Consider the following 9,347-nt stretch of genomic DNA (forward strand, 5'->3'; position numbering starts at 1 on the left):
TACACCGGTATGTTGTTTTATCTGTATTTAATTTGAATGGGGTTTATGGCTTCCTGAATTTGTGACTGGACGTTTTGTAAAATTCTGTCATTTTGATCTTCAAATTTTGTCTCTTCTAGTTTCTTTTTGGTAGGATTTCAATTACACATATATTAAATATTTTCACCATTTCCCATTTATCTCTTAGGCTTTCTCTTTGTGTGTATGTGTGTGTTCTCCATTCTCGTTTCTCTCTGTGCTTTGTACTGGATATTTTCTCCCAATTTATGTTCCAATTTGCTAATCTCTTTAATTGCTTCTATTAACTTTTTAATTTTAATTATATTTTTTCGTTTCTATAATTTCCACTTGAAGAATTTTTATATTTTCCAGTTTTATGCTGAGATTCTCCATTTTGTCATCTGATTTGGGGAACATATTAATATGTTATTTTAAACATCATGTATACTAATTCCAATATTTAGATCTCTAGTGAGTATATTTCTATAATCTGTTCTCTCTTGTTTTTGAGTCATGTGGTCTCATCTCCTGGTATACCTAGTAATTTTTTATTGGCAGCTAGACAATATATATAATAAATTGTAGAGCTATTTTAAGACTCTCGATAATATTATCTTCCAGAGAGAATTCATTTTTGTTTGGCAATTAGATAAGAGGAAGATTAATTTTAATTCAATCAAGGATTTTGTTGATTTAATGCCAGCCTTCATTATTTTTAAGAGCACATGTGGCCCTTCTCTAGTTGCGAGTTAAAAATTGAAGTGTTTGCCCAAGTCTCTTCTCCTTGATAGACCCGAAGCCGATGTTTGCCCACCAGCCCTGTAAGACTGTTGGGAACTTTGCTGGGCTTCTCAGCCTCTTGGCTTCTGCTTACAAACAGGTAAGCGCACAAGGAGAGAAATAGGGCCAAATTGGGCTCACTTCTCTCTGCTTTCATTCTGTCTTAGCCTAAGTTCCCTGGAAAAGAAATCCTGAGTAAAGGCTGAGCGCTGATTGTTTCCTGGGAGGAAAACCCTGAGACTATAAAACTAACAGGAACAGAAAGTGGGCAGAAAAGGAGAAGCAGAGACAAACTGGCATATTACTGCAGACAGCCAGCTTCCTGAAGAGACGCAGCTCACTGTACAGAAACACCCTTTGAACAGTCCGGTAGAGGGAGAAAGAGAGAGGAATTTATTTAACAGCTCCCTCCATTGAACGACAACTTTCATTGATCGAAATTTACCCCACAAGACATTAACTTCCATGCATTTCCAAATTTTTCAACTGGCCTCTTCAGACCCACTGGGGAAACAAAATCCCAAACCTTGCAGCACATGCTTCATCCAACTCCAGAGCTGGTGAGACAAATCAGATCCTTGATGGATGCGGTGGGCCTGGCGTCACAGCTGCAGCAGCTCACACTACACCAGGAGCGATGGAGCCCAGGCTGGAGATGAGCGCTCACCTCGAGGGGGGCTGAAGCAGCCTGTGGAGCTTTTTGATGGAGTGGTGACTTCACGTCCATGGTAAGTTTGAGGACCTGGGAGACAGACAGAGCCTAGAAGACTCGAGGAGCTTCCTGAATTTGTCCAGTGGCAACTTCTTCGAGGAATCGTGATTTCCCAACGCCCTTTCAGGCTTCACCATTCCCCACTGTCTTCACACTGATGGTTTTACGTGTTGTCCAACATTTCTAATTCTCAAGGGAAGGTCTGTCTGTAACAAAATACTCCACGTTACTGGGAAAGAAAAAAACACTGCTCTTTTTGAAAGATCTTATTATAGTAATATAAGATGCTAACCCCATGCACCACTGACACCCAAACATAGCGAAAAATTAGTTGGTTGACATGAGCCTCGCAGTAAATTAGTGGGACACCAAAATGTCAGGTTCTTACCTGTAGGTAGAAATCACGCTTCACCTACATGTTGATTCCTCAGATACGTTCAGTCAATACTTTCAAAGTCAAGTTGCCCCTTAATTTCCTCAGATGAATCACTGACTAATTACTCATCTAGTGGAAATCCCATTCTGACTAAAGCTTAGATCACGGGTGAGGCTATAGAAGAAGGGCCCGGAATTTACAAATTACCTCAACCACAAAGCAGAGGGGTCACAACTGGTTTGTTACATGTTCACTAGTGTTTAATCCTGACCTGCAAAAACTCAACTCAGACTGGTTACCATCTCTCCTTCCTTTTCCCAGCTGTAAACCTACGTCTGGTCTAACCTACAGTCTGTGATTCAACTCCTTGTGACATTCTCTAAGAACTTCAGAATCTCCCCACCTGTTGTTACAAAGCATTGCTGACCTGTATGAACCCTGCAGTTTTTAGCTTCTTCCAGGTTAGGCCAAAAATACCAGGTCTTAATGAAGCCTCCTTACCGAAGTTGACCATTGTATCTGTTCTGTATTTTTATGTCATATAAAACATGAAACTGGAAGTATCGATGTAAGGAGCTCTATTAGGAGCTCTAATAAGGGTCTTCTCTTCTGCTCACTGCATTCCCAGAGCACCTGAGATGCCTCTCTTATTATAAAGACCACCCTTTGGAGAAGAGTACTAGATGTATGCCTAATAAAAGGCTTCAGGGAAATCCAGAGATCCTTCATCCTTCACTAGCTTCCTCCAAAGTAGCAGTAAGTGCGCTGCATATATTTTAGGACAGTAACCTTTGTCTGCTTCCTCCTGTCTGTCATGTGTCACTACCAGGGCCCTTCTCGCCACTGTAATTTGAATATGTGTGGCCAGTGGGAAATGATGACCTCTCCAAAGGGAAGATGATCTTTCTTCAGTGAAGGGACTATGCATGGCTGTGGTTACCTGCAGGGACCTAATCTACAGCCCCTGTCTCAACATCAAGAAATGCTTTACCACAACATCGTGTCTGGAGTTGAAAAACGTGTGTGCAGTATGATCTCGACAACTCATATATATGTCTATAAAATGTATACGTCCATATGAGGATGTATATCAAAATGTTAACCGATTATACCAGGAGCATGGAATTCTGAGAGCAAGCTAATCTCTATGGACTTATTTGTATTGTCATCATTTTATTTAATGGGCATATAGTTTTTTTTCCAAAAAAAGCCTATTTTGTCAGATGTGCTCTTCTTGTTACTTAAATCAGTTAAAACATGAAATGCGTAAAACAGGTGGCACATAGTTTGTGCTCAATAAATGTTAGCTATTATGTTTACTGCATAGGAAAGTAAATTCATCTTTTTCACAAACTGCAGACTTAAGATACCCATATTTAACTGCATAGATCTTAAAGAGTAAGTGGGTCTATGAAGACACCAAATGCTAAGGATTTTTGTCTCATTTATTTTAATGAAGTATAATTGAAAGAGGAAAAAAGATCGATGATATCTATTAGGCAGAGGAAGACGAGAGATCTGAAGTCAGCAACTCTAAGCTGTGAGTGCTGTCCCTGGTTGGCTGAGGTTATAATCTGGGCAGAAAAGAATGAAAAAAATAACTGGAGAGGAAAATGATGAGCAAAGGAAGAGTGGAAGAGAGAGAAGAAAACAGAAATGGAAAGGAGAGAAAAAAGTTGGATACAAAGATTAATTGGAGGACAGAGAAAAGAGGAAGAAAATGACAATCGGAAGAGTAGCGTCTGCACAGACCAATTAACGCTCCCACACATGCCAGGCGTTCTGCCAAGTGTTTGACAAGATTTGTCCCGTTTAATTTTAGACCAATCGCCTGGAATTGGTATTTTATCATCCCTATTGAGCAGGTGAGGAAACTAAGGCTTTCAGTATTTAAGTAATTACCCCCCGATTATGCGCTGCATGTCTTTAGGGAGATGTGTCCTGGAAAGCCCAGTGCTCTTTGAGCCTCACTTTGGCCTGATTTTTTTTCTTCTTGGGAGTGTGATGTCAGACCTTGCCAAATGATAAAATAAATGAACAGAATATCTGCCCCCTGTTGGATGTCCTCTGTGTTGTCATTATTTTCTGTCATTCTGTGAATCAAGCAGTTTTGATAAGGCTCAGAATAACTTAATATGAAGAAAAATGCCAAGGCGTAACATTAATACCATGTTTGTATTTTCCAAACTAAAACTTAAATTGTTAATTTTAAGACATTATAGTTGCAAATTTATTATATATAAAATTTTACCGGGGCTGGCCTGGTGGCACAGTGGTTAAGTTCGTGTGCTCTGCTTCGGCAGCCCAGGGTTTACAGGTTCGGATCCAGGGTGTGGACCTAGCTCTGCTCATCAAGCCATGCTGTGGCAGCATCTCAATACAAAATAGAGCAAGACTGGCACAGATGTTAGCTCAGGGCCAATCTTCCTCACACACAAAAAAATTTACTAAAGTATAAAGAAAAAATCACAAAACTTTTTTTTTTTTTGAGGAAGATTAGCCCTGAGCTAACATCCGCTGCCCTCCATAAATGCCACGCTGGTGAATGCCATTCCTCTTTATTATTTTACAATATTTTGTGTAAGATAACCACAGCCAACAGCTTGGTCCAAACTGAGATAATGGAAAGAAAGTTGCATGCATTTCACTGCTTTGCATGGTAGCAATCACTGTGGTGACACACAAAGCATTTTGGGGGGTCAGGCGGGTGAGTAGGAAAGAGAGGAATTAATGACTCAATATCTCCGGGAAACCATTGTTCAGTTAAGGTCAAATCACGCCAATAAACTACTATGTTAAGATTTGATAACATAATACTTAAGATACTTTGTCCCAATTTAAAGATTTGGAAATCTTGAAAAGTAGAAAATTTCATTAAAAAATTTTAAATTTAAAAATAGCAATATTTTGCAAACTGCAAGTAACAAAACATTTTTAAAAGTGCCTTTAAGAATAGGGGTTTATTACTTTACAACCAAGAAGTCTGGAGGAAAGTGTTTCCGGGTTTGTTGGCGCTGCTGGATGGTTTATCCGCCTGCGGGACTCTGCATCCGCCATCCTTGGTCCCTGGCTCCAGACCGGCGCCCCGGCAAGATGGCTTTCTCTTCCATCTTTACTCCATGTACATATGACAATATTTGGGCCCCCAAAATGGGTGTTTCTTCCCGTGTGTCACTTTTGCTTACAGAAGAAACCCTTTTCCAGACTCCTTATTTTGCAGTGCCCAGGCCTGAACCCCCACCCCCGGACCCCTGCCCACGGGCGCCAGCTGAGCAGCTCCCAGCACCTCCAGCCTGTCACAGGCACCGTGCTTCACTGAGGGGAACCTGGCCACCACGCCCACTTTCACAGGTTGGTCTACTTCTTGCAAACGTTTCTTTCTTTTGAAGGTTTTAGCTGCGTTGTTTAAATCATACGGCATATCAGGTTTTATAACCTGCCTTTCTACTTAATATTTCACGAAAGCATTTGGTCCATAGTAATAGTCTTTGGAAAATTTATTTTAAATGGTGACATAATATTCCATGTAAAAAACATATCACAATTTACTTAGCTTGTCATAAGCAGAGTCGTTTTCCTTTACGGAATCCACACTGGGTATTAAGCACTAGAGTATACCAGAGGCTAGACAGAAGCCCCTCTAATCCTTACCACAATCCTGCAAGGTAGCTGTTATCATTCCGACTTTGCAAAGGAGGAAACTGAAGCTCGGAGAGGTCAAAACGTGCGCGATGTTCCTGCTGGTAAATGGCAGAACAGGAAATTTGAGCCCAGAGCCATCTGATTCCCAACCCGGCAAACACGATAATGTTTATCCAATGTTCTTGGGGGGAAAAAAGAAATTAAAACCCAAGTGAATGGACCAATTCATAAATAGAAATAGCTAAGCTTATTATTGAGCAAAACCAAATAAACAAAGCAAAACAAAAACCTGCATTTGTGCAGGTAGCCAGCAAATGGCTACAAAGCTGGATATTCAGCTCCGCTTACTGGAACTGAAGACACGGGTCAGCCTCTTGCTTTTGAGATGTCATCAGCAGTTATCCAGTTTGCACCAGTAGTTCTGTTGAGCTTAGTGTGACATCCTGTTTTTCATAGTTCTTGACCAGGCTTACTCTGACCCTTTGTTCTTCATAATTCTTTATCAGGACTTTCTACCGTTGCCCCTGACAGTGTATCTAGCACAGACAATTAGTCACATTCTTCGACATTCCTCGGTAAGGTTGGTGTAGGTTCTGTTTCTCATAGCACCAACAATGAAAAGCTCCTGATTTAACTTTCATATAGCCAAATAAATTCCACTACCCAATGGGAAATTCTGTGAACCATATGTATATTTGGTACTTTCTGCAACAGGGAGGTCTATATCCTCACACATGTGACAGTCAGTCTTTGTGTTCTGAACATGTTAAGAAGGCCATACAGTATCTGTAAGTGTCAGCAGTTAAAAGGAATACAGGAATAAAGAAGGGGAAATAAGAGAGGATGAAAGTACGGAAAGAAATGCATACATAGGGCCCAGGAAGGGAAAGATGGACAGTGCTGTAACTATTGTCAGTTCTGCTGAGACAGGACACGTCCTAGAGCAGACTGCAAACAGCACAGGGCAAATGTTTCTGTTTAGCCAGAAGGACCAGCAGAGAGTAAGCCAAACTCACCTGCTGTCACTGATTGGGTAGCCACGGTTCACCTCTGAGGACACATCCTCTCGCTGTCCCCATCCAGGAACTTGGGCTCTTGATTGCAAACTGTCGGTCCACTTTCAGACACTTTGGGCCAGACTAAGTTATTTTCTCCTTTCCTTCCAGGGCATGCTCCAGAGGGCTTTCCCCAAACCACCTCCTTTCATTGTCCAGTCCTCACCTCCTGCTGTCTGCCCACCTGCCGTCCCTGCCTATTGTGTGGGTGCTTCCAGGAGCAAGATGATGTAAAGAGGTTTCCTCTGGACTCAACGAAGCACAGCCAGACAGGACACAATGCTGGCCACTTTCCTGGTGAGGACACTTCCTGAAAAGTGCTGACAGTCTGGCAGATGGGAGACCAGTCCCTTAGGGAGCAGCGAACGCTCCCAGAGCCTCCCAGCCACCCTGCTGGGCCTCTGCCCTGGTCATCAGGGCTGCTCCAGGTCCCTGAACCAGAAAGTCGTCTGCCGTCTGTCTGGCCAGACCAAAACAATTTGCTGGATCAGGATTCGTGGTGGTTCTTTGCCCCATTCTCACACAGGCCTCTGGCACGGAGAAGGGAATTCACAAATTTGCCTTAGTTTGATCTTTGTGACTAAGCAAGAAAGAAGTGTTGGCTTTACCATTTCTCCAATCTAGATTACTAATATTCTCACTTAGCACCTCATTAATAATCCAGTGCTCCGAGTTTGGGGTTTATTTGAGACAGGAGAAAGATGATGAGTAAGTGAAGATGTGAAAAATAAGTGTTATTGGGATATATATGCATATATATATATATAATAAGATTAATAAGTAAATTTTATGAATTTATAGAAAGAAGAAGAAAGACTGGGTACGTACAGATCTGGTTTTCATTCTGGCTCCCACAAGTCCTAGCGGAGTGCCTTACTACAGGTTGGTTAACTTCGTCAACATCAGTCAACAGCCTTATCACTGAAATGAAAGTGATGATAGCTACGTCTGAGGGGTGTGAAGGACTGTGAGAGAGGACGTCTATCGAGCGCGAGGCATAGAGGGATTGAACAGCAATGTTAACTCCCTTTCCTCTCTCTTTAACCCATGAGCCCAAGTGAAGATAGGTTTTTTTAAAAGTTTTTCAATTAATCAACAAATGCACTTGAGGTATTAAAACCTCATCGTGACCTTCAAATTATAATCTAGCTGGCAGTATAATGCTAAGTCACATAGAAAATAAGAGAACAATATAAGTTTGCCATTTAATTAAGTAATCAATTGTGTAATGTGTGATTCTGGTTATTGAATTACAATTGTTAAGAAAAAGGAAATAAAAACGGACTAAAGCTCTGTGAGGTCGCCCTATCCTCTTCTGGAATCATCTAGATATCCTGTGGAATCAGAAATAAGTCTGGGTTGAGGTTAATTATATAGAAATATTAATTTATATGTTTATGTATAAAAATAGGCTGACAGATATACTTGATGACATTTTTTAGGAGTGTTCCAGACAAAGCCCTACTAATACTCTGAGCACTAGCCCAAAATTTTAAAAATAACAAAAAAAATCTTCTTAAGGGTCCATGTTAGAATTCACCTCTCCTTCCAACCGTCTAACACTTTGCTCCCACTTTGTGCCCGTCATGATGATTATAAAAGCATTTTATGTAGGCACGTTTTCCCATGCTTATTCACATGCAATAAAGGAATCCATCAAAAATTTATGAAATAAGAATTCCCAGGCTCTCTCCTACTCCCACTCTGCAAAGAAGCACATACTCTAGCAAATACCAAGAATGACGAAAACATGCAGATCCCCCTTTGGAACTCCTCCTGGGATGGAGACCCTATGGGGAAAAAGTACAAACCTGTTAGACTTTTCATCTTCATCTCGTACTTCGAAAGCAGTTGAGGAAAAAAGATTTGCATTTTTAAACTATTTTCCTGTGATTCCTGAATCATATTCCTTCTTGGCCATCTAATACCAATCTAGGCTGTTACTTACCATCCATAGAGAAATTGTTCTTCCATATATCTGTGGCCATTGCTTTTGCCCCTTACTAAGGAATTATGACGCTATTCCTCTTGAGAATCAGACAAAGTAATAAGTGTGGCAAAAAGACAAAAGTTTCATCTGGATGAGAACCAAATTCACTCAGTCAAGATTAGAGGAGATTCAAAGCATCTACGTGGCCTCTGCCTGCCATGTGCCAGATGCTGCTCAAACATTTCATAATTACCTTGTTTACTCCTCACAACAGTCCTGTGGGTATGTATACATGTCCCTACTTTGTAGATGAGAAAAATGAGACCAGATAGATGAAATCACTTACCCAGGATCATAGCTAGTAAATCAGGATTCAGAAAGATGAAGTGAGGGGCTGGCCTGGTGGCGCAGTGATTAAGTGTGCACATTCCGCTTTGGCAGCCTGGGGTTCGCCAGTTCAGATCCTGGGTGCTGACATGGCACCACTTGGCAGGCCATGCTGTGGCAGGCGTCCCACATATGAAGTAGAGGAAGGTGGGCACGGATGTTACCTCAGGGCCAGTCTTCCTCAGCAAAAAGAGGAGGATTGGCAGCAGTTAGCTCAGGGCTAATCTTCCTCAAAAAAAAAAAAAGAAAGATGAAGTGAGTGTTCCCAAACCAGAGCTTCGTAAGCCCTAGGGAATGTTGAGCAAGGATTGTGGAATCTTTAGCTAGGATAATTAGAGAACGGAGTATTCTGTTAAGCCATACATTCCTTTAAATGTCATTACAATAAATGTCAATTCAATGTAGAGAAGTTGCTCTAAACCTCTCTTTGAAATAAATTAGTCTGTTTCCTTTTCTTATAAATAT

General features: G+C 41.2%; 1 long non-coding RNA gene across 1 annotated transcript; it reads right to left on the minus strand.

Annotated features, from left to right (window-relative positions):
* Nucleotides 1–1,058: 1,058 nt before the first annotated feature.
* Nucleotides 1,059–6,737, minus strand: LOC123285587 (uncharacterized). Its single transcript, XR_006527340.2, has 3 exons — nt 6,527–6,737; nt 5,520–5,608; nt 1,059–1,698 (listed from the first exon to the last, which is right to left on the minus strand). It is a non-coding gene; the product is annotated as an uncharacterized lncRNA (long non-coding RNA).
* Nucleotides 6,738–9,347: the final 2,610 nt, after the last annotated feature.

Source organism: Equus asinus, chromosome 5, assembly GCF_041296235.1.
Source record: "Equus asinus isolate D_3611 breed Donkey chromosome 5, EquAss-T2T_v2, whole genome shotgun sequence".
Lineage (NCBI taxonomy): Eukaryota > Metazoa > Chordata > Mammalia > Perissodactyla > Equidae > Equus > Equus asinus.